The sequence below is a fragment of the Andrena cerasifolii genome, unplaced genomic scaffold (assembly GCF_050908995.1).
Source record: "Andrena cerasifolii isolate SP2316 unplaced genomic scaffold, iyAndCera1_principal scaffold0330, whole genome shotgun sequence".
Taxonomy (NCBI): Eukaryota; Metazoa; Arthropoda; class Insecta; order Hymenoptera; family Andrenidae; genus Andrena; species Andrena cerasifolii.
Genome location: NW_027485223.1, coordinates 24,806 through 47,067, shown reverse-complemented (window position 1 = coordinate 47,067; position 22,262 = coordinate 24,806). Strand labels below are relative to the sequence as shown.

At 20.9% G+C, this 22,262-nt stretch overlaps 2 long non-coding RNA genes across 23 annotated transcripts in view; both read right to left on the bottom strand.

Moving 5' to 3' along the window:
* Positions 1 to 606: 606 nt before the first annotated feature.
* On the bottom strand, positions 607 to 7,780 carry LOC143378115 (uncharacterized). Its single transcript, XR_013087613.1, has 2 exons — positions 7,421 to 7,780; positions 607 to 1,968 (listed from the first exon to the last, which is right to left on the bottom strand). It is a non-coding gene; the product is annotated as an uncharacterized LOC143378115 (long non-coding RNA).
* A 3,849-nt stretch (positions 7,781 to 11,629) lies between these two features.
* LOC143378113 (uncharacterized) overlaps positions 11,630 to 22,262 on the bottom strand; it is a 32,815-nt gene continuing 22,182 nt past the window's right edge. For 11 of the 22 annotated variants that reach the window (XR_013087595.1, XR_013087594.1, XR_013087604.1 and 8 more), the window contains one exon: positions 13,625 to 22,185. This is a non-coding gene — a long non-coding RNA (uncharacterized LOC143378113). Of the gene's footprint in view, positions 12,144 to 13,268; positions 22,186 to 22,262 lie in introns of those variants that run through there. The other 11 variants (XR_013087597.1, XR_013087599.1, XR_013087609.1 and 8 more) reach the window with 11 other exon arrangements.

Here is a 22,262-nt window from a genome sequence, read left to right as displayed (position 1 = left end):
TTTACCTATTTTTCCTCTAATTTATTTACCTATTTTTTATTTTCCTTTTTTTCTTTGATTTATTTAGCTATTTATCTATATTTATACACCTATTTTTTCTCTAGATAATTTAACTATTTTTTCTCTATTTATTTACCTATTTTTTCTCTATTCATTTACCCCTTTTGTTTTCTCTATTTATTTACCTATTTTTTCTCTAGTTATTTACCTCCTTTTTCTGTATTTATTTACCTACTTTATTTCTCTACTTCATTACCTATTTTTCTCTATTTATTTGCCTATTTTTTTCTCTAAATTATTTACCTATTTGTCTCTATGTATTTACCTATTTTCTGTTTTTATTTACCTCCTTTGTATTCTCTACTTCATTACCTATTTTTCTCTATTTATTTACCTATTTTTCTCTATTTATTTACCTCTTTTTCTGTATTTAATTACCTACTTTGTTTTCTCTACTTCATTACCTATTTTTCTCTATTCATTTGCCTATTTTTTCTCTAAATTATTTACCTATTTTTCTCTATTTATTTACCTATTTTTCTCTATTTTATTTACCTACTTTTTCTCTATTTATTTACCTATTTTCTCTATTTATTTACCTCTTTGTTCTCTATTTATTTACCTATTTTTTCTCTAGTTATTTACCTACTTTTTTCTCTAATTTATTTACCTATTTTTCTGTTTATTTACCTATTTTTTCCTCTAATTTATTTACCTATTTTTTATTTACCTTTTTTTCTTTGATTTATCTATATTTATACACCTATTTTTTCTCTAGATAATTTAACTATTTTTTCTCTATTTATTTACCTATTTTTTCTCTATTTATTTACCCCTTTTGTTTTCTCTATTTATTTACCTATTTTTTCTCTAGTTATTTACCTCCTTTTTCTGTATTTATTTACCTAGTTTGTTTTCTCTACTTCATTACCTATTTTTCTCTATTTATTTGCCTATTTTTTTCTCTAAATTATTTACCTATTTTTCTCTATGTATTTACCTATTTTCTGTTTTTATTTACCTCCTTTGTATTCTCTACTTCATTACCTATTTTTCACTATTTCTTTATCTATTTTTTTTCTCTAATTTATTTACCAATATTTTCTCTGTTTATTTACCTATTTTTTCCTTTAATTTATTTACCTATATTTCTGTTTATTTACCTATTTTTTCCTCTAATTTATTTACCTATTTTTTATTTACCTCTTTTTCTTTGATTTATTTAGCTATTTATCTATATTTATACACCAATTTTTTCTCTAGATAATTTACCAATTTTTTCTCTCTTTATTTAACTATTTTTTCTCTATTTATTTACCTATTTTTTCTCTATTTATTTACCCCTTTTGTTTTCTCTATTTATTTACCTATTTTTTCTCTAGTTATTTACCTCCTTTTTCTGTATTTATTTACCTACTTTATTTCTCTACTTCATTACCTATTTTTCTCTATTTATTTGCCTATTTTTTTCTCTAAATTATTTACCTATTTTTCTCTATGTATTTACCTATTTTCTGTTTTTATTTACCTCCTTTGTATTCTCTACTTTATTACCTATTTTTCTCTATTTATTTACCTATTTTTCTCTATTTATTTACCTCTTTTTCTGTATTTATTTACCTACTTTGTTTTCTCTACTACATTACCTATTTTCTCTATTCATTTGCCTATTTTTTTCTCTAAATTATTTACCTATTTTTCTCTATTTATTTACCTATTTTCTGTATTTAATTACCTCCTTTGTATTCTCTACTTCATTACCTATTTTTCATTATTTCTTTATCTATTTTTTTTTCTCTAATTTATTTACCAATTTTTTCTCTGTTTATTTACCTATTTTTCTGTTTATTTACCTACTTTTTCTCTATTTATTTACCTATTTTTCTCTATTTCTTTACCTCTTTTTTCTCTATTTATTTACCTATTTTTCTCTAGTTATTTACCTACTTTTTTCTCTAATTTATTTACCTATTTTTCTGCTGTTTATTTACCTATTTTTTCCACTAATTTATTTAGCTATTTTTATTTACCTTTTTTTCTTTGATTTATTTAACTATTTATCTATATTTATACACCTATTTTTTCTCTAGATAATTTAACTATTTTTCTCTATTTATTTACCTATTTCTTCTCTATTTATTTACCTGTTTTGTTTTCTCTATTTATTTACCTTTTTTCTCTAGTTATTTACCTCCTTTTTCTGTATTTATTTACCTACTTTGTTTTCTCTACTTCATTACCTATTTTTCTCTATTTATTTACCTATTCTTCTCTATTTATTTACCTATTTTCTGTATTTATTTACCTCCTTTGTATTCTCTACTTCATTACCTATTTTTCACTGTTTCTTTATCTATTTTTTTTCTCTAATTTATTTACCAATATTTTCTCTGTTTATTTACCTATTTTTTCCTTTAATTTATTTACCTATATTTCTGTTTATTTACCTATTTTTTCCTCTAATTTATTTAGCTATTTTTTATTTACCTTTTTTTCTTTGATTTATTTAGCTATTTATCTATATTTATACACCAATTTTTTCTCTCGATAATTTACCTATTTTTTCTCTCTTTATTTACCTATTTTTTCTCTATTTTATTTACCTACTTTTTCTCTATTTATTTACCTATTTTTTCTCTCTTTATTTACCTATTTTTTCTCTATTTTATTTACCTCTTTGTTCTCTATTTATTTACCTATTTTTTCTCTAGTTATTTACCAACTTTTTTCTCTAATTTATTTACCTATTTTTCTGTTTATTTACCTATTTTTTCCTCTAATTTATTTACCTATTTTTTCTCTAGTTATTTACCTCCATTTTCTGTATTTATTTACCTACTTTGTTTTCTCTACTTCATTACCTATTTTTCTCTATTTATTTGCCTATTTTTTTCTCTAAATTATTTACCTATTTTTCTCTATGTATTTACCTATTTTCTGTTTTATTTACCTCCTTTGTATTCTCTACTTCATTACCTATTTTCACTATTTCTTTATCTATTTTTTTTCTCTAATTTATTTACCAATTTTTTCTCTGTTTATTTACCTAATTTTTCCTTTAATTTATTTACCTATTTTTCTGTTTAATTACCTATTTTTTCCTCTAATTTATTTACCTATTTTTTATTTACCTTTTTTTCTTTGATTTATTTTGCTATTTATCTATATTTATACACCAATTTTTCTCTAGATAATTTACCTATTTTTTCTCTCTTTATTTATCTATTTTTTCTTTATTTTATTTACCTACATTTTCTCTATTTATTTACCTATTTTTCTCTATTTATTTACCTCTTTTTTCTCTATTTATTTACCTATTTTTTCTCTAGTCATTTACCTACTTTTTTCTCTAATTTATTTACCTATTTTTCCTCTAATTTATTTACCTATTTTTTATTTTCCTTTTTTTCTTTGATTTATTTAGCTATTTATCTATATTTATACACCTATTTTTTCTCTAGATAATTTAACTATTTTTTCTCTATTTATTTACCTATTTTTTCTCTATTCATTTACCCCTTTTGTTTTCTCTATTTATTTACCTATTTTTCTCTAGTTATTTACCTCCTTTTTCTGTATTTATTTACCTCCTTTATTTCTCTACTTCATTACCTATTTTTCTCTATTTATTTGCCTATTTTTTTCTCTAAATTATTTACCTATTTGTCTCTATGTATTTACCTATTTTCTGTTTTATTTACCTCCTTTGTATTCTCTACTTCATTACCTATTTTTCTCTATTTATTTACCTATTTTTCTCTATTTATTTACCTCTTTTCTGTATTTAATTACCTACTTTGTTTTCTCTACTTCATTACCTATTTTTCTCTATTCATTTGCCTATTTTTTCTCTAAATTATTTACCTATTTTTCTCTATTTATTTACCTATTTTTCTCTATTTTATTTACCTACTTTTTCTCTATTTATTTACCTATTTTCTCTATTTATTTACCTCTTTGTTCTCTATTTATTTACCTATTTTTTCTCTAGTTATTTACCTACTTTTTTCTCTAATTTATTTACCTATTTTTCTGTTTATTTACCTATTTTTTCCTCTAATTTATTTACCTATTTTTTATTTACCTTTTTTTCTTTGATTTATCTATATTTATACACCTATTTTTTCTCTAGATAATTTAACTATTTTTTCTCTATTTATTTACCTATTTTTTCTCTATTTATTTACCCCTTTTGTTTTCTCTATTTATTTACCTATTTTTCTCTAGTTATTTACCTCCCTTTTCTGTATTTATTTACCTACTTTGTTTTCTCTACTTCATTACCTATTTTTCTCTATTTATTTGCCTATTTTTTTCTCTAAATTATTTACCTATTTTTCTCTATGTATTTACCTATTTTCTGTTTTTATTTACCTCCTTTGTATTCTCTACTTCATTACCTATTTTCACTATTTCTTTATCTATTTTTTTTCTCTAATTTATATACCAATTTTTCTCTGTTTATTTACCTATTTTTTCCTTTAATTTATTTACCTATTTTTCTGTTTAATTACCTATTTTTTCCTCTAATTTATTTACCTATTTTTTATTTACCTTTTTTTCTTTGATTTATTTTGCTATTTTTCTATATTTATACACCAATTTTTTCTCTAGATAATTTACCTATTTTTCTCTCTTTATTTATCTATTTTTTCTCTATTTTATTTACCTACATTTTCTCTATTTATTTACCTATTTTTCTCTATTTATTTACCTCTTTTTCTGTATTTATTTACCTACTTTGTTTTCTCTACTTCATTACCTATTTTTCTCTATTCATTTGCCTATTTTTTTCTCTAAATTATTTACCTATTTTTCTCTATTTATTTACCTATTTTCTGTATTTATTTACCTCCTTTGTATTCTCTACTTCATTACCTATTTTTCACTATTTCTTTATCTATTTTTTTCTCTAATTTATTTTCCAATTTTTTCTCTGTTTATTTACCTATTTTTTCCTTTAATTTATTTACCTATATTTCTGTTTATTTACCTATTTTTTCCTCTAATTTATTTACCTATTTTTTATTTACCTCTTTTTCTTTGATTTATTTAGCTATTTATCCATATTTATACACCAATTTTTTCTCTAGATAATTTACCTATTTTTTCTCTCCTTATTTACCTATTTTTTCTCTATTTTATTTACCTACTTTTTCTCTATTTATTTACCTATTTTTCTCTATTTATTTACCTCTTTTTTCTCTATTTATTTACCTATTTTTCTCTAGTTGTTTACCTACTTTTTTCTCTAATTTATTTACCTATTTTTCTGTTTATTAACCTATTTTTTCCTCTAATTTATTTACCTATTTTTTATTTACCTTTTTTTCTTTGATTTATTTAGCTATTTATCTATATTTATGCACCTATTTTTTCTCTAGATAATTAACTATTTTTTCTCTATTTATTCACCTATTTTTTCTCTATTTATTTACCCCTTTTGTTTTCTCTATTTATTTACCTATTTTTTCTCTAGTTATTTACCTCCTTTTTCTGTATTTATTTACCTACTTTGTTTTCTCTACTTCATTACCTATTTTTCTCTATTTATTTGCCTATTTTTTTCTCTAAATTATTTACCTATTTTTCTCTATTTATTTACCTATTTTCTGTATTTATTTACCTCCTTTGTATTCACTACTTCATTACCTATTTTTCACTATTTCTTTATCTATTTTTTTTCTCTAATTTATTTACCAATATTTTCTCTGTTTATTTACCTATTTTTTCCTTTAATTTATTTACCTATATTTCTGTTTATTTACCTATTTTTTCCTCTAATTTATTTAGCTATTTTTTATTTACCTTTTTTTCTTTGATTTATTTAGCTATTTATCTATATTTATACACCAATTTTTTCTCTCGATAATTTACCAATATTTTCTCTCTTTATTTACCTATTTTTTCTCTATTTTATTTACCTCTTTGTTCTCTATTTATTTACCTATTTTTTCTATAGTTATTTACCAACTTTTTTCTCTAATTTATTTACCTATTTTTCTGTTTATTTACCTATTTTTTCCTCTAATTTATTTACCTATTTTTTATTTACCTTTTTTTCTTTGATTTATCTATATTTATACACCTATTTTTTCTCTAGATAATTTAACTATTTTTTCTCTATTTATTTACCTATTTTTTCTCTATTTATTTACCCCTTTTGTTTTCTCTATTTATTTACCTATTTTTTCTCTAGTTATTTACCTCCATTTTCTGTATTTATTTACCTACTTTGTTTTCTCTACTTCATTACCTATTTTTCTCTATTTATTTGCCTATTTTTTTCTCTAAATTATTTACCTATTTTTCTCTATGTATTTACCTATTTTCTGTTTTTATTTACCTCCTTTGTATTCTCTACTTCATTACCTATTTTCACTATTTCTTTATCTATTTTTTTCTCTAATTTATTTACCAATTTTTTCTCTGTTTATTTACCTATTTTTCCTTTAATTTATTTACCTATTTTTCTGTTTAATTACCTATTTTTTCCTCTAATTTATTTACCTATTTTTTATTTACCTTTTTTTCTTTGATTTATTTTGCTATTTATCTATATTTATACACCAATTTTTTCTCTAGATAATTTACCTATTTTTTCTCTCTTTATTTATCTATTTTTTCTTTATTTTATTTACCTACATTTTCTCTATTTATTTACCTATTTTTCTCTATTTATTTACCTGTTTTTCTCTATTTATTTACCTATTTTTTCTCTAGTCATTTACCTACTTTTTTCTCTAATTTATTTACCTATTTTTCCTCTAATTTATTTACCTATTTTTTATTTTCCTTTTTTTCTTTGATTTATTTAGCTATTTATCTATATTTATACACCTATTTTTCTCTAGATAATTTAACTATTCTTTCTCTATTTATTTACCTATTTTTTCTCTATTTATTTACCCCTTTTGTTTTCTCTATTTATTTACCTATTTTTTCTCTAGTTATTTACCTCCTTTTTTCTGTATTTATTTACCTACTTTATTTCTCTACTTCATTACCTATTTTTCTCTATTTATTTGCCTATTTTTTTCTCTAAATTATTTACCTATTTTTCTCTATGTATTTACCTATTATCTGTTTTTATTTACCTCCTTTGTATTCTCTACTTCATTACCTATTTTTCTCTATTTATTTACCTATTTTTCTCTATTTATTTACCTCTTTTTCTGTATTTAATTACCTACTTTGTTTTCTCTACTTCATTACCTATTTTTCTCTATTCATTTGCCTATTTTTCTCTAAATTATTTACCTATTTTTCTCTATTTATTTACCTATTTTCTCTATTTTATTTACCTACTTTTTTCTCTATTTATTTACCTATTTTCTCTATTTATTTACCTCTTTGTTCTCTATTTATTTACCTATTTTTTCTCTAGTTATTTACCTACTTTTTTCTCTAATTTATTTACCTATTTTTCTGTTTATTTACCTATTTTTCCTCTAATTTATTTACCTATTTTTTATTTACCTTTTTTTCTTTGATTTATCTATATTTATACACCTATTTTTTCTCTAGATAATTTAACTATTTTTTCTCTATTTATTTACCTATTTTTTCTCTATTTATTTACCCCTTTTGTTTTCTCTATTTATTTACCTATTTTTTCTCTAGTTATTTACCTCCTTTTTCTGTATTTATTTACCTACTTTGTTTTCTCTACTTCATTACCTATTTTTCTCTATTTATTTGCCTATTTTTTTCTCTAAATTATTTACCTATTTTTCTCTATGTATTTACCTATTTTCTGTTTTTATTTACCTCCTTTGTATTCTCTCCTTCATTACCTATTTTCACTATTTCTTTATCTATTTTTTTTCTCTAATTTATATACCAATTTTCTCTGTTTATTTACCTATTTTTCCTTAATTTATTTACCTATTTTTCTGTTTAATTACCTATTTTTTCCTCTAATTATTTACCTATTTTTTATTTACCTTTTTTTCTTTGATTTATTTTGCTATTTATCTATATTTATACACCAATTTTTTCTCTAGATAATTTACCTATTTTTTCTCTCTTTATTTATCTATTTTTTCTCTATTTTATTTACCTACATTTTCTCTATTTATTTACCTATTTTTCTCTATTTATTTACCTCTTTTTCTGTATTTATTTACCTACTTTGTTTTCTCTACTTCATTACCTATTTTTCTCTATTCATTTGCCTATTTTTTTCTCTAAATTATTTACCTATTTTTCTCTATTTATTTACCTATTTTCTGTATTTATTTACCTCCTTGTATTCTCTACTTCATTACCTATTTTTCACTATTTCTTTATCTATTTTTTTCTCTAATTTATTTTCCAATTTTTTCTCTGTTTATTTACCTATTTTTTCCTTTAATTTATTTACCTATATTTCTGTTTATTTACCTATTTTTTCCTCTAATTTATTTACCTATTTTTTATTTACCTCTTTTTCTTTGATTTATTTAGCTATTTATCCATATTTATACACCAATTTTTTCTCTAGATAATTTACCTATTTTTTCTCTCCTTATTTACCTATTTTTCTCTATTTTATTTACCTACTTTTTCTCTATTTATTTACCTATTTTTCTCTATTTACCTATTTTTCTCTAGTTGTTTACCTACTTTTTTCTCTAATTTATTTACCTATTTTTCTGTTTATTAACCTATTTTTTCCTCTAATTTATTTACCTATTTTTTATTTACCTTTTTTTCTTTGATTTATTTAGCTATTTATCTATATTTATGCACCTATTTTTTCTCTAGATAATTTAACTATTTTTTCTCTATTTATTCACCTATTTTTTCTCTATTTATTTACCCCTTTTGTTTTCTCTATTTATTTACCTATTTTTTCTCTAGTTATTTACCTCCTTTTTCTGTATTTATTTACCTACTTTGTTTTCTCTACTTCATTACCTATTTTTCTCTATTTATTTGCCTATTTTTTTCTCTAAATTATTTACCTATTTTTCTCTATTTATTTACCTATTTTCTGTATTTATTTACCTCCTTTGTATTCTCTACTTCATTACCTATTTTTCACTATTTCTTTATCTATTTTTTTTCTCTAATTTATTTACCAATATTTTCTCTGTTTATTTACCTATTTTTTCCTTTAATTTATTTACCTATATTTCTGTTTATTTACCTATTTTTTCCTCTAATTTATTTAGCTATTTTTTATTTACCTTTTTTTCTTTGATTTATTTAGCTATTTATCTATATTTATACACCAATTTTTTCTCTCGATAATTTACCAATATTTTCTCTCTTTATTTACCTATTTTTTCTCTATTTTATTTACCTCTTTGTTCTCTATTTATTTACCTATTTTTTCTATAGTTATTTACCAACTTTTTTCTCTAATTTATTTACCTATTTTTCTGTTTATTTACCTATTTTTTCCTCTAATTTATTTACCTATTTTTTATTTACCTTTTTTTCTTTGATTTATCTATATTTATACACCTATTTTTTCTCTAGATAATTTAACTATTTTTTCTCTATTTATTTACCTATTTTTTCTCTATTTATTTACCCCTTTTGTTTTCTCTATTTATTTACCTATTTTTTCTCTAGTTATTTACCTCCATTTTCTGTATTTATTTACCTACTTTGTTTTCTCTACTTCATTACCTATTTTTCTCTATTTATTTGCCTATTTTTTTCTCTAAATTATTTACCTATTTTTCTCTATGTATTTACCTATTTTCTGTTTTTATTTACCTCCTTTGTATTCTCTACTTCATTACCTATTTTCACTATTTCTTTATCTATTTTTTTTCTCTAATTTATTTACCAATTTTTTCTCTGTTTATTTACCTATTTTTTCCTTTAATTTATTTACCTATTTTTCTGTTTAATTACCTATTTTTTCCTCTAATTTATTTACCTATTTTTTATTTACCTTTTTTTCTTTGATTTATTTTGCTATTTATCTATATTTATACACCAATTTTTTCTCTAGATAATTTACCTATTTTTTCTCTCTTTATTTATCTATTTTTTCTTTATTTTATTTACCTACATTTTCTCTATTTATTTACCTATTTTTCTCTATTTATTTACCTCTTTTTTCTCTATTTATTTACCTATTTTTTCTCTAGTCATTTACCTACTTTTTTCTCTAATTTATTTACCTATTTTTCCTCTAATTTATTTACCTATTTTTTATTTTCCTTTTTTTCTTTGATTTATTTAGCTATTTATCTATATTTATACACCTATTTTTTCTCTAGATAATTTAACTATTTTTTCTCTATTTATTTACCTATTTTTTCTCTATTTATTTACCCCTTTTGTTTTCTCTATTTATTTACCTATTTTTTCTCTAGTTATTTACCTCCTTTTTCTGTATTTATTTACCTACTTTATTTCTCTACTTCATTACCTATTTTTCTCTATTTATTTGCCTATTTTTTTCTCTAAATTATTTACCTATTTTTCTCTATGTATTTACCTATTTTCTGTTTTTATTTACCTCCTTTGTATTCTCTACTTCATTACCTATTTTTCTCTATTTATTTACCTATTTTTCTCTATTTATTTACCTCTTTTTCTGTATTTAATTACCTACTTTGTTTTCTCTACTTCATTACCTATTTTTCTCTATTCATTTGCCTATTTTTTCTCTAAATTATTTACCTATTTTTCTCTATTTATTTACCTATTTTTCTCTATTTTATTTACCTACTTTTTCTCTATTTATTTACCTATTTTCTCTATTTATTTACCTCTTTGTTCTCTATTTATTTACCTATTTTTTCTCTAGTTATTTACCTACTTTTTTCTCTAATTTATTTACCTATTTTTCTGTTTATTTACCTATTTTTTCCTCTATTTACCTATTTTTTCCTCTAATTTATTTACCTATTTTTTATTTACCTTTTTTTCTTTGATTTATCTATATTTATACACCTATTTTTTCTCTAGATAATTTAACTATTTTTTCTCTATTTATTTACCTATTTTTTCTCTATTTATTTACCCCTTTTGTTTTCTCTATTTATTTACCTAATTTTTCTCTAGTTATTTACCTCTTTTTCTGTATTTATTTACCTACTTTGTTTTCTCTACTTCATTACCTATTTTTCTCTATTCATTTGCCTATTTTTTTCTCTAAATTATTTACCTATTTTTCTCTATTTATTTACCTATTTTTCTCTATTTATTTACCTATTTTCTGTATTTATTTACCTCCTTTGTATTCTCTACTTCATTACCTATTTTTCACTATTTCTTTATCTATTTTTTTCTCTAATTTATTTTCCAATTTTTTCTCTGTTTATTTACCTATTTTTTCCTTTAATTTATTTACCTATATTTCTGTTTATTTACCTATTTTTTCCTCTAATTTATTTACCTATTTTTTATTTACCTCTTTTTCTTTGATTTATTTAGCTATTTATCCATATTTATACACCAATTTTTTCTCTAGATAATTTACCTATTTTTTCTCTCCTTATTTACCTATTTTTTCTCTATTTTATTTACCTACTTTTTCTCTTTTTATTTACCTATTTTTCTCTATTTATTTACCTCTTTTTTCTCTATTTATTTACCTATTTTTCTCTAGTTGTTTACCTACTTTTTTCTCTAATTTATTTACCTATTTTTCTGTTTATTAACCTATTTTTTCCTCTAATTTATTTACCTATTTTTTATTTACCTTTTTTTCTTTGATTTATTTAGCTATTTATCTATATTTATGCACCTATTTTTTCTCTAGATAATTTAACTATTTTTTCTCTATTTATTTACCTATTTCTTCTCCATTTATTTACCTCTTTTGTTTTCTCTATTTATTTACCTATTTTTCTGTAGTTATTTTCCTCCTTTTTCTGTATTTATTTACCTACTTTGTTTTCTCTACTTCATTACATATTTTTCTCTATTTATTTACCTATTTTTCTCTATTTATTTACCTCTTTTTCTGTATTTATTTACCTACTTTGTTTTCTCTACTTCATTACCTATTTTTCTCTATTTATTTGCCTATTTTTTTCTCTAAATTATTTACCTATTTTTCTCTATTTATTTACCTATTTTCTGTATTTATTTACCTCCTTTGTATTCTCTACTTCATTACCTATTTTTCACTATTTTTTATCCATTTTTTTTCTCTAATTTATTTACCAATTTTTTTTCTGTTTATTTACCTATTTTTTCCTTTAATTTATTTACCTATATTTCTGTTTATTTACCTATTTTTTCCTCTAATTTATTTAGCTATTTTTTATTTACCTTTTTTTCTTTGATTTATTTAGCTATTTATCTATATTTATACACCAATTTTTTCTCTAGATAATTTACCTATTTTTTCTCTCTTTATTTACCTATTTTTTCTCTATTTTATTTACCTACTTTTTCTCTATTTATTTACCTTTTTTCACAATTTTTTATCCATTTTTTTTCTCTAATTTATTTACCAATTTTTTCTCTGTTTATTTACCTATTTTTCCTTTAATTTATTTACCTATTTTTCTGTTTAATTACCTATTTTTTCCTCTAATTTATTTACCTATTTTTTATTTACCTTTTTTCTTTGATTTATTTAGCTATTTATCTATATTTATACACCAATTTTTTCTCTAGATAATTTACCTATTTTTTCTCTCTTTATTTATCTATTTTTTCTCTATTTTATTTACCTACATTTTCTCTATTTATTTACCTATTTTTCTGTTTATTTACCTATTTTTCCTCTAATTTATTTACCTATTTTTTATTTACCTTTTTTTCTTTGATTTATTTAGCTATTTATCTATATTTATACACCTATCTTTTCTCTAGATAATTTAACTATTTTTTCTCTATTTATTTACCTATTTTTTCTCTATATATTTACCCCTTTTGTTTTCTCTATTTATTTACCTATTTTTTCTCTAGTTATTTACCTCCTTTTTCTGTATTTATTTACCTACTTTATTTCTCTACTTCATTACCTATTTTTCTCTATTTATTTGCCTATTTTTTTCTCTAAATTATTTACCTATTTTTCTCTATTTATTTACCTATTTTCTGTATTTATTTACCTCCTTTGTATTCTCTACTTCATTACCTATTTTTCACTATTTCTTTATCTATTTTTTTTCTCTAATTTATTTACCAATATTTTCTCTGTTTATTTACCTATTTTTTCCTTTAATTTATTTACCTATATTTCTGTTTATTTACCTATTTTTTCCTCTAATTTATTTAGCTATTTTTTATTTACCTTTTTTTCTTTGATTTATTTAGCTATTTATCTATATTTATACACCAATTTTTGCTCTCGATAATTTACCTATTTTTTCTCTCTTTATTTACCTATTTTTTCTCTATTTTATTTACCTACTTTTTCTCTATTTATTTACCTATTTTTTCTCTCTTTATTTACCTATTTTTTCTCTATTTTATTTACCTCTTTGTTCTCTATTTATTTACCTATTTTTTCTCTAGTTATTTACCAACTTTTTTCTCTAATTTATTTACCTATTTTTCTGTTTATTTACCTATTTTTTCCTCTAATTTATTTACCTATTTTTTATTTACCTTTTTTTCTTTGATTTATCTATATTTATACACCTATTTTTTCTCTAGATAATTTAACTATTTTTTCTCTATTTATTTACCTATTTTTTCTCTATTTATTTACCCCTTTTGTTTTCTCTATTTATTTACCTATTTTTTCTCTAGTTATTTACCTCCATTTTCTGTATTTATTTACCTACTTTGTTTTCTCTACTTCATTACCTATTTTTCTCTATTTATTTGCCTATTTTTTTCTCTAAATTATTTACCTATTTTTCTCTATGTATTTACCTATTTTCTGTTTTTATTTACCTCCTTTGTATTCTCTACTTCATTACCTATTTTCACTATTTCTTTATCTATTTTTTTTCTCTAATTTATTTACCAATTTTTTCTCTGTTTATTTACCTATTTTTTCCTTTAATTTATTTACCTATTTTTCTGTTTAATTACCTATTTTTTCCTCTAATTTATTTACCTATTTTTTATTTACCTTTTTTTCTTTGATTTATTTTGCTATTTATCTATATTTATACACCAATTTTTTCTCTAGATAATTTACCTATTTTTTCTCTCTTTATTTATCTATTTTTTCTTTATTTTATTTACCTACATTTTCTCTATTTATTTACCTATTTTTCTCTATTTATTTACCTCTTTTTTCTCTATTTATTTACCTATTTTTTCTCTAGTCATTTACCTACTTTTTTCTCTAATTTATTTACCTATTTTTCCTCTAATTTATTTACCTATTTTTTATTTTCCTTTTTTTCTTTGATTTATTTAGCTATTTATCTATATTTATACACCTATTTTTTCTCTAGATAATTTAACTATTTTTTCTCTATTTATTTACCTATTTTTTCTCTATTTATTTACCCCTTTTGTTTTCTCTATTTATTTACCTATTTTTTCTCTAGTTATTTACCTCCTTTTTCTGTATTTATTTACCTACTTTATTTCTCTACTTCATTACCTATTTTTCTCTATTTATTTGCCTATTTTTTTCTCTAAATTATTTACCTATTTTTCTCTATGTATTTACCTATTTTCTGTTTTTATTTACCTCCTTTGTATTCTCTACTTCATTACCTATTTTTCTCTATTTATTTACCTATTTTTCTCTATTTATTTACCTCTTTTTCTGTATTTAATTACCTACTTTGTTTTCTCTACTTCATTACCTATTTTTCTCTATTCATTTGCCTATTTTTTCTCTAAATTATTTACCTATTTTTCTCTATTTATTTACCTATTTTTCTCTATTTTATTTACCTACTTTTTCTCTATTTATTTACCTATTTTCTCTATTTATTTACCTCTTTGTTCTCTATTTATTTACCTATTTTTTCTCTAGTTATTTACCTACTTTTTTCTCTAATTTATTTACCTATTTTTCTGTTTATTTACCTATTTTTTCCTCTAATTTATTTACCTATTTTTTATTTACCTTTTTTTCTTTGATTTATCTATATTTATACACCTATTTTTTCTCTAGATAATTTAACTATTTTTTCTCTATTTATTTACCTATTTTTTCTCTATTTATTTACCCCTTTTGTTTTCTCTATTTATTTACCTATTTTTTCTCTAGTTATTTACCTCTTTTTCTGTATTTATTTACCTACTTTGTTTTCTCTACTTCATTACCTATTTTTCTCTATTCATTTGCCTATTTTTTTCTCTAAATTATTTACCTATTTTTCTCTATTTATTTACCTATTTTCTGTATTTATTTACCTCCTTTGTATTATCTACTTCATTACCTATTTTTCACTATTTCTTTATCTATTTTTTTCTCTAATTTATTTTCCAATTTTTTCTCTGTTTATTTACCTATTTTTTCCTTTAATTTATTTACCTATATTTCTGTTTATTTACCTATTTTTTCCTCTAATTTATTTACCTATTTTTTATTTACCTCTTTTTCTTTGATTTATTTAGCTATTTATCCATATTTATACACCAATTTTTTCTCTAGATAATTTACCTATTTTTTCTCTCCTTATTTACCTATTTTTTCTCTATTTTATTTACCTACTTTTTCTCTATTTATTTACCTATTTTTCTCTATTTATTTACCTCTTTTTTCTCTATTTATTTACCTATTTTTCTCTAGTTGTTTACCTACTTTTTTCTCTAATTTATTTACCTATTTTTCTGTTTATTAACCTATTTTTTCCTCTAATTTATTTACCTATTTTTTATTTACCTTTTTTTCTTTGATTTATTTAGCTATTTATCTATATTTATGCACCTATTTTTTCTCTAGATAATTTAACTATTTTTTCTCTATTTATTTACCTATTTCTTCTCCATTTATTTACCTCTTTTGTTTTCTCTATTTATTTACCTATTTTTCTGTAGTTATTTTCCTCCTTTTTCTGTATTTATTTACCTACTTTGTTTTCTCTACTTCATTACATATTTTTCTCTATTTATTTACCTATTTTTCTCTATTTATTTACCTCTTTTTCTGTATTTATTTACCTACTTTGTTTTCTCTACTTCATTACCTATTTTTCTCTATTTATTTGCCTATTTTTTTCTCTAAATTATTTACCTATTTTTCTCTATTTATTTACCTATTTTCTGTATTTATTTACCTCCTTTGTATTCTCTACTTCATTACCTATTTTTCACTATTTTTTATCCATTTTTTTTCTCTAATTTATTTACCAATTTTTTTTCTGTTTATTTACCTATTTTTTCCTTTAATTTATTTACCTATATTTCTGTTTATTTACCTATTTTTTCCTCTAATTTATTTAGCTATTTTTTATTTACCTTTTTTTCTTTGATTTATTTAGCTATTTATCTATATTTATACACCAATTTTTTCTCTAGATAATTTACCTATTTTTTCTCTCTTTATTTACCTATTTTTTCTCTATTTTATTTACCTACTTTTTCTCTATTTATTTACCTATTTTTCACAATTTTTTATCCATTTTTTTTCTCTAATTTATTTACCAATTTTTTCTCTGTTTATTTACCTATTTTTCCTTTAATTTATTTACATATTTTTCTGTATAATTACCTATTTTTTCCTCTAATTTATTTACCTATTTTTTATTTACCTTTTTTCTTTGATTTATTTAGCTATTTATCTATATTTATACACCAATTTTTTCTCTAGATAATTTACCTATTTTTTCTCTCTTTATTTATCTATTTTTTCTCTATTTTATTTACCTACATTTTCTCTATTTATTTACCTATTTTTCTGTTTATTTACCTATTTTTCCTCTAATTTATTTACCTATTTTTTATTTACCTTTTTTTCTTTGATTTATTTAGCTATTTATCTATATTTATACACCTATCTTTTCTCTAGATAATTTAACTATTTTTTCTCTATTTATTTACCTATTTTTTCTCTATATATTTACCCCTTTTGTTTTCTCTATTTATTTACCTATTTTTTCTCTAGTTATTTACCTCCTTTTTCTGTATTTATTTACCTACTTTATTTCTCTACTTCATTACCTATTTTTCTCTATTTATTTGCCTATTTTTTTCTCTAAATTATTTACCTATTTTTCTCTATGTATTTACCTATTTTCTGTTTTTATTTACCTCCTTTGTATTCTCTACTTCATTACCTATTTTTCTCTATTTATTTACCTATTTTTCTCTATTTATTTACCTCTTTTTCTGAATTTAATTACCTACTTTGTTTTCTCTACTTCATTACCTATTTTTCTCTATACATTTGCCTATTTTTTTCTATTTATTTACCTCTTTTTCTGTATTTATTTACCTACTTTGTTTTCTCTACTTCATTACCTATTTTTCTCTATTTATTTGCCTATTTTTTTCTCTAAATTATTTACCTATTTTTCTCTATTTATTTACCTATTTTCTGTATTTATTTACCTCCTTTGTATTCTCTACTTCATTACCTATTTTTCACTATTTCTTTATCTATTTTTTTTCTCAAATTTATTTACCAATATTTTCTCTGTTTATTTACCTATTTTTTCCTTTAATTTATTTACCTATATTTCTGTTTATTTACCTATTTTTTCCTCTAATTTATTTACCTATTTTTTATTTACCTTTTTTTCTTTGATTTATTTAGCTATTTATCTATATTTATACACCAATTTTTTCTCTAGATAATTTACCTATTTTTTCTCTCTTTATTTACCTATTTTTTCTCTATTTTATTTACCTACTTTTTCTCTATTTATTTACCTATTTTCTCAATTTATTTACCTCTTTTTTCTCTATTTATTTACCTATTTTTTCTCTAGTTATTTATCTACTTTTTTCTCTAATTTCTGAACCTATTTTTCTGTTTATTTACCTATTTTGTCCTCTAATTTATTTACCTATTTTTTATTTACCTTTTTTTCTTCGATTTATTTAGCTATTTATCTATATTTATACACCTATTTTTTCTCTAGATAATTTAACTATTTTTTCTCTATTTATTTACCTATTTCTTCTCTATTTATTTACCTCTTTGGTTTTCTCTATTTATTTACCTTTTTTTCTGTAGTTATTTTCCTCCTTTTTCTGTATTTATTTACCTACTTTGTTTTCTCTACTTCATTACCTATTTTTCTCTATTTATTTACCTATTTTTCTCTATTTATTTACCTCTTTTTCTGTATTTATTTACCTACTTTGTTTTCTCTACTTCATTACCTATTTTTCTCTATTTATTTGCCTATTTTTTTCTCTAAATTATTTACCTATTTTTCTCTATTTATTTACCTATTTTCTGTATTTATTTACCTCCTTTGTATTCTCTACTTCATTACCTATTTTTCACTATTTCTTTATCTATTTTTTTTCTCTAATTTATTTACCAATATTTTCTCTGTTTATTTACCTATTTTTTCCTTTAATTTATTTACCTATATTTCTGTTTATTTACCTATTTTTTCCTCTAATTTATTTACCTATTTTTTATTTACCTCTTTTTCTTTGATTTATTTAGCTATTTATCTATATTTATACACCAATTTTTTCTCTAGATAATTTACCAATTTTTTCTCTCTTTATTTAACTATTTTTTCTCTATTTATTTACCTATTTTTTTCTCTATTTATTTACCCCTTTTGTTTTCTCTATTTATTTACCTATTTTTTCTCTAGTTATTTACCTCCTTTTTCTGTATTTATTTACCTACTTTATTTCTCTACTTCATTACCTATTTTTCTCTATTTATTTGCCTATTTTTTTCTCTAAATTATTTACCTATTTTTCTCTATGTATTTACCTATTTTCTGTTTTTATTTACCTCCTTTGTATTCTCTACTTTATTACCTATTTTTCTCTATTTATTTACCTATTTTTCTCTATTTATTTACCTCTTTTTCTGTATTTATTTACCTACTTTGTTTTCTCTACTTCATTACCTATTTTCTCTATTTATTTGCCTATTTTTTTCTCTAAATTATTTACCTATTTTTCTCTATTTATTTACCTATTTTCTGTATTTAATTACCTCCTTTGTATTCTCTACTTCATTACCTATTTTTCATTATTTCTTTATCTATTTTTTTTTCTCTAATTTATTTACCAATTTTTTCTCTGTTTATTTACCTATTTTTCTGTTTATTTACCTATTTTTTCCTCTAATTTATTTACCTATTTTTTATTTACTTTTTTTTCTTTGATTTATTTAGCTATTTATCTATATTTATACACCTATTTTTCTCTAGATAATTTACCTATTTTTTCTCTCTTTATTTACCTATTTTTTCTCTATTTTATTTACCTACTTTTTCTCTATTTATTTACCTATTTTTCTCTATTTCTTTACCTCTTTTTTCTCTATTTATTTACCTATTTTTCTCTAGTTATTTACCTACTTTTTTCTCTAATTTATTTACCTATTTTTCTGTTTATTTACCTATTTTTTCCACTAATTTATTTAGCTATTTTTTATTTACCTTTTTTTCTTTGATTTATTTAGCTATTTATCTATATTTATACACTTATTTTTTCTCTAGATAATTTAACTATTTTTCTCTATTTATTTACCTATTTCTTCTCTATTTATTTACCTGTTTTGTTTTCTCTATTTATTTACCTTTTTTTTCTCTAGTTATTTACCTCCTTTTTCTGTATTTATTTACCTACTTTGTTTTCTCTACTTCATTACCTATTTTTCTCTATTTATTTACCTATTTTTCTCTATTTATTTACCTATTTTCTGTATTTATTTACCTCCTTTGTATTCTCTACTTCATTACCTATTTTTCACTATTTCTTTATCTATTTTTTTTCTCTAATTTATTTACCAATATTTTCTCTGTTTATTTACCTATTTTTTCCTTTAATTTATTTACCTATATTTCTGTTTATTTACCTATTTTTTCCTCTAATTTATTTAGCTATTTTTTATTTACCTGTTTTTCTTTGATTTATTTAGCTATTTATCTATATTTATACACCAATTTTTTCTCTCGATAATTTACCTATTTTTTCTCTCTTTATTTACCTATTTTTTCTCTATTTTATTTACCTACTTTTTCTCTATTTATTTACCTATTTTTTCTCTCTTTATTTACCTATTTTTTCTCTATTTTATTTACCTCTTTGTTCTCTATTTATTTACCTATTTTTTCTCTAGTTATTTACCAACTTTTTTCTCTAATTTATTTACCTATTTTTCTGTTTATTTACCTATTTTTTCCTCTAATTTATTTACCTATTTTTTATTTACCTTTTTTTCTTTGATTTATCTATATTTATACACCTATTTTTTCTCTAGATAATTTAACTATTTTTTCTCTATTTATTTACCTATTTTTTCTCTATTTATTTACCCCTTTTGTTTTCTCTATTTATTTACCTATTTTTCTCTAGTTATTTACCTCCATTTTCTGTATTTATTTACCTACTTTGTTTTCTCTACTTCATTACCTATTTTTCTCTATTTATTTGCCTATTTTTTTCTCTAAATTATTTACCTATTTTTCTGTTTAATTACCTATTTTTTCCTCTAATTTATTTACCTATTTTTTATTTACCTTTTTTTCTTTGATTTATTTAGCTATTTATCTATATTTATACACCATTTTTTTCTCTAGATAATTTACCTATTTTTTCTCTATTTATTTACCTATTTTTTCTCTATTTTATTTACCTACTTTTTCTCTATTTATTTACCTATTTTCTCAATTTATTTACCTCTTTTTTCTCTATTTATTTACCTATTTTTTCTCTAGTTATTTATCTACTTTTTTCTCTAATTTCTGAACCTATTTTTCTGTTTATTTACCTATTTTGTCCTCTAATTTATTTACCTATTTTTTATTTACCTTTTTTTCTTCGATTTATTTAGCTATTTATCTATATTTATACACCTATTTTTTCTCTAGATAATTTAACTATTTTTTCTCTATTTATTTACCTATTTCTTCTCTATTTATTTACCTCTTTGGTTTTCTCTATTTATTTACCTTTTTTTCTGTAGTTATTTTCCTCCTTTTTCTGTATTTATTTACCTACTTTGTTTTCTCTACTTCATTACCTATTTTTCTCTATTTATTTACCTATTTTTCTCTATTTATTTACCTCTTTTTCTGTATTTATTTACCTACTTTGTTTTCTCTACTTCATTACCTATTTTTCTCTATTTATTTGCCTATTTTTTTCTCTAAATTATTTACCTATTTTTCTCTATTTATTTACCTCCTTTGTATTCTCTACTTCATTACCTATTTTTCACTATTTCTTTATCTATTTTTTTTCTCTAATTTATTTACCAATATTTTCTCTGTTTATTTACCTATTTTTTCCTTTAATTTATTTACCTATATTTCTGTTTATTTACCTATTTTTTCCTCCAATTTATTTACCTATTTTTTATTTACCTCTTTTTCTTTGATTTATTTAGCTATTTATCTATATTTATACACCAATTTTTTCTCTAGATAATTTACCAATTTTTTCTCTCTTTATTTAACTATTTTTTCTCTATTTATTTACCTATTTTTTCTCTATTTATTTACCCCTTTTGTTTTCTCTATTTATTTACCTATTTTTTCTCTAGTTATTTACCTCCTTTTTCTGTATTTATTTACCTACTTTATTTCTCTACTTCATTACCTATTTTTCTCTATTTATTTGCCTATTTTTTTCTCTAAATTATTTACCTATTTTTCTCTATGTATTTACCTATTTTCTGTTTTTATTTACCTCCTTTGTATTCTCTACTTTATTACCTATTTTTCTCTATTTATTTACCTATTTTTCTCTATTTATTTACCTCTTTTTCTGTATTTATTTACCTACTTTGTTTTCTCTACTTCATTACCTATTTTCTCTATTCATTTGCCTATTTTTTTCTCTAAATTATTTACCTATTTTTCTCTATTTATTTACCTATTTTCTGTATTTAATTACCTCCTTTGTATTCTCTACTTCATTACCTATTTTTCATTATTTCTTTATCTATTTTTTTTCTCTAATTTATTTACCAATTTTTTCTCTGTTTATTTACCTATTTTTCTGTTTATTTACCTATTTTTTCCTCTAATTTATTTACCTATTTTTTATTTACTTTTTTTTCTTTGATTTATTTAGCTATTTATCTATATTTATACACCTATTTTTTCTCTAGATAATTTACCTATTTTTTCTCTCTTTATTTACCTATTTTTTCTCTATTTTATTTACCTACTTTTTCTCTATTTATTTACCTATTTTTCTCTATTTCTTTACCTCTTTTTTCTCTATTTATTTACCTATTTTTCTCTAGTTATTTACCTACTTTTTCTCTAATTTATTTACCTATTTTT